This window comes from Pelobates fuscus, chromosome 5, assembly GCF_036172605.1.
Source record: "Pelobates fuscus isolate aPelFus1 chromosome 5, aPelFus1.pri, whole genome shotgun sequence".
NCBI classification, from domain to species: Eukaryota; Metazoa; Chordata; class Amphibia; order Anura; family Pelobatidae; genus Pelobates; species Pelobates fuscus.
In genome coordinates, this window is record NC_086321.1 from 12,508,510 (window position 1) to 12,513,404 (window position 4,895).

A 4,895-nucleotide genomic window follows, 5' to 3' on the forward strand; every position below is an offset into this window, starting at 1 on the left:
TAGTCTATACAGCCTGCAATCCCAATCAATACTGCCATACAATCATAGTCTATACAGCCTGTAATCCCAATCTATACTGCCATACAATCATAGTCTACACAGCCTGCAATCCCAATCAATACTGCCATACAATCATAGTCTATACAGCCTGTAATCCCAATCTATACTGCCATACAATCATAGTCTATACAGCCTGCAATCCCAATCTATGCTGCCATACAATCATAGTCTATACAGCCTGTAATCCCAATCTATACTGCCATACAATCATAGTCTATACAGCCTGTAATCCCAATCAATACTGCCATACAATCATAGTCTATACAGCCTGCAATCCCAATCAATACTGTCATACAATCATAGTCTATACAGCCTGTAATCCCAATCTATACTGCCATACAATCATAGTCTATACAGCCTGCAATCCCAATCTATACTGCCATACAATCATAGTCTATACAGCCTGTAATCCCAATCTATACTGCCATACAATCATAGTCTATACAGCCTGTAATCCCAATCTATACTGCCATACAATCATAGTCTATACAGCCTGTAATCCCAGTCTATACTGCCATACAATCATAGTCTATACAGCCTGTAATCCCAATCTATACTGCCATACAATCATAGTCTATACAGCCTGTAATCCCAATCTATACTGCCATACAATCATAGTCTATACAGCCTGTAATCCCAATCTATGCTGCCATACAATCATAGTCTATACAGACTGTAATCCCAATCTATACTGCCATACAATCATAGTCTATACAGCCTGTAATCCCAATCTATACTGCCATACAATCATAGTCTATACAGCCTGTAATCCCAATCTATGCTGCCATACAATCATAGTCTATACAGCCTGTAATCCCAATCTATACTGCCATACAATCATAGTCTATACACACAGTCAGTCTATATATCCATCTAATCCCAGCTCATTCAGCCTCTAACCCAGTCTATACAGCCATTTAATCCTTGGTGATACAGCCTTCTATACACAATCTATACAGACACTAAATTGCTGTTTATATAGTGATTCAATCTTCACATAATCCCACCTATCTCTGTAACCAGACATCTACCAATAACCGAATCAAGCATTGCTGCAACATTATCATGTTTATTATTTGCTTTCAGTTTCCAACACATCAATGACAATGATATAAGGGAAGTCAGAGTCAACACATTCACCCTTCAACTGTACATTTCTTATCCAACCTCTCGCTAATGTGGTTTCATTTTGGTTCCCGTCTCCTCCGGGTCATGCTGAAGATGCCAGCAATACCTTTGTTCTTATATTACACCTGTTACCCATATTTTCCCAAATCGACTAGGTGTGCATTATTACCGCCTAGTGCTGTATGTGTGGTTTCCTGACCTTTCTCTAGGTATGTGTGTTATAAGAGTGGTTCATGCGTGTTGCTTGTGCCTCGCCCTAAGCAGTTTTCCCTTGCCCCAGTTGTCCCACCCTCCCATGTGTCGTGCCTGTGGCTTCTCTTAGTCCAGACTCCAGGGTGCGGGTCTCTTGGGGATGGGTTGAGGGGAGGGGGTGTAGGCCGGGGGGGCCTAGATTGGCTGCTAGTCAGAGGTTGGGGGATTCTCGTTCTGTGGATGCCCATTCAAGGGAGAGGTTTCTCAGTGTTACTTGGGAAAGTATAATGGGTCTTAGTGACCAAGTGTCCTGTTGTCTGTTATATTTGGTCACAAGTAAGGAGTGTGACATATATATGGAATGGGAAAATGGTCACCTGTAACGGATCGCCTGGCACCCCGACTTGGTACCTCCGTTAATGGATGCTCCTAGTGCTTCCTGAGGACTCCAAGCACTCTGGCAGACACCATAATCACCGAATCCAAGAAACCTTTAAATTCTCCCAAGCGTATGAATGCTGTAGACCATTGAATAGGAACCATACGAATAGGCTTGTACCCCTAGCAGTCAACTGGAACAGCATACAATAAATCCTTCCCCCAATAATGAGACGACACATCACTTTGAGGTTAAAACAGGAACTCTGGACTGTCTCATCCAGCCTGGCTTTTATTACAATAATACACATACAGGCCACACCCAGGGGGAGGCATAAAATAACCAATCACATACATGGTTCAGCCCACACATCCCCTCCCCTCAGATAACATTAAACCCAATTATCCGGTACACTTTTTCAGCCAAGTTCTGGATGTACCCCAAAACCCGGGGGTACACCTTTAAACCCAGCATCGCTGGATAGCCCTTATTCAGGGGGACAACATATCCAAAATTCAAGTAATTCGGATGAATGGTTCGTGAGATATGGGGTTCCAAAGATTTGACCGACCGCATGGGTAAAGTATCCGAAAACAGTTCCATGCATTTTGGCCCTGCGGTCGGTCACAAACAAGGGAATGAAAACAGGCGAATTGCCTGTGTTATAGAGCCTGGAGAGGGTTTGAATGAATTCCCTTGTTTATGGGGTTCTTTCTACCGAACGGCGGGTCATTCGGTAGTTTCCATACGAATTTCTGGAAGTATGGAGGTCTCAGCGGTGTTTGCCTAGTCAAGTGTCCGATTTTAGTTCCAGACACTCGACGGCAAAACACCGCTGTTCGGTAGTTTAAGATGGCCGCCGCCACGTGTTTGTTTCCCGAATGGCGGCCACCCAGAGGACAAAGAATACATTACACTGATTGCCAATTACCCGTTTGCAACATTGTTGCAAACTGTAATTGGAGGCACACTTATTCCTGGGTGGTCTGGTTGTTCGGTAGTTTCACTCAATATAATAAATGGAGTGATTCTACCGAACAATCAGATGAATGCTGCATACATATCCCAGGTTAAACTTAATACACATATAATATTACAGGCAGTACACTAGAATATGTATCACAGTCTTAAAGGGACAGTAGTCCCAAAAGTCCCAATATGTCCATAGATGCTGTTAAAAGGGCCAGTAGCAGCAATATACAGTACAATATGCCCCAAATAACCCAGGGGCCATAGTCAGCAGGTAGGAGTCTAGCAAACAGGCTTCTCCAGGGCCCAGTGGCGAGGTTGGTTTCGCCACATCACCAATTCATAGATGCAATTATTATTTCGGTGGCAAGTACATAGGAGGAGAAATAACTAAATGTTTCCATTTGGATTGATGTTGGTGGTCACTTATAGTTACTATGGGTACACCTTATCTCCACCTCTGGGTGAGGCTTGGTAATCCACAAGGTATATATCTAATGATACTGAAGTGTGTATTGTACTTGCTTGGGGCCAAAATCAAATTTGGGTGAGTCACCATCTTCCTTGCCAGAGACCACATGGGCAGAAGTTTTACTTTGAAAAGTAAGGGATAAGGGCTTCTGTTATTTTATCCCTTTTGTTTTTGTCTGTTGTTGGTGTAACTAATTTGATTGTCATCTATATTTTTGTATGCACTGTGATTATTTTTTGCTCATAATAAATATTCCTTTATTAAGTTCTGCCTTTGTCTGACTAGAATCATGTTACCTGAAGAGACTAATTAATCAGTGTTTTGCAATTTCATAGGTATTGTGCTAAGTTGTGCACGCGCATTAGACCTCCCCATATGAAAGCTGATAGACTGCCACTAGAGGAGGACTTAACCTTGCAAGGTAAATATTGCAGTTTATGAAAACTGCAATAATTACACTTGTAAGGTTAAGGGTAGTGGGAGTTGACACCCTAACCACTCCAATGGGCAGAAGTGGTTTGGGTGCCTGGAGTATCCCTTTAAATTTAGGTCTTTAAAAAGTTGTAATACAAACTCCTTAATCGGATTCAATCTAAGGCATTCCCACCAGATATGTTTCAAAGTTCCAAGATTTGTGTTACAACTCCAGCATAGATTGGAGTAATGAGCATTAAATTTACATAATCTGGTGGCTCTCTAATTAGGTGATTTAGGTGGCCGCCTAAGGCCTTGCGCTGTCAGGGGCCTCGCAGCTGCCTAAATCACCTTAGGGCAGACTGAAGTGTCGGGTTCTCAGTCTATGACCGAGGTGCCCGACACAGGAGGGGGCCCGGAGGCTTTCCCTTTATGCCGCTGCGTGCGAGGCCCCTCTGCTCGGTCTGCCCTGAGGAAGAGCCAGCCTTCAGTCTGCAGCTCCGCCGGGTGTGAGTTGCAGACTGAAGTGTCTTGTGATCTCCAGCCAATCAGAGCATTGCCGCAGGCTACCACGGCAACACTCTGGTGATCGCGAGACACCCGGACCACGAGGGGCAGAGGGAGCCCACTGGACCACCAGGTAAATTTCAACCCCCTCCCCCTGTCACCCCCTCTCACGCTATGTCACGGCCCTGTCACCCCCTCTCACACTGTCACCCTCTTCTAACCGTGTCACCCTCTCTCACACTATATCACCACCCTGTCACCCTCTTTCACACTATGTTACCCCCTCTCACCCTATCACCCCCTCTCACACTATGTCCCACCCCGTCACACCCTCAGACTGTCATCCCCATCTAACCCTGTCACACCCCTGTCACCCCCTCACACTGTCACCCCCTCACACTGTCACCCCCTCACACTGTCACCCCCTCACACTGTCACCCCCTCACACTGTCACCCCCTCACACTGTCACCCCCTCACACTGTCACCCCCCTCACACTGTCACCCCCCTCACACTGTCACCCCCCTCACACTGTCACCCCCTCACACTGTCACCCCCTCACACTGTCACCCCCTCACACTGTCACCCCCTCACACTGTCACCCCCTCACACTGTCACCCCCCCTCACACTGTCACCCCCCTCACACTGTCACCCCCCTCTTACTTTGTCACCCCCCTCTTACTTTGTCACTCCCCTCTTACTCTGTCACCCCCCCTCTTACTCTGTCACCCCCCCTCTTACTCTGTCACCCCCCCTCTTACTCTGTCACCCCCC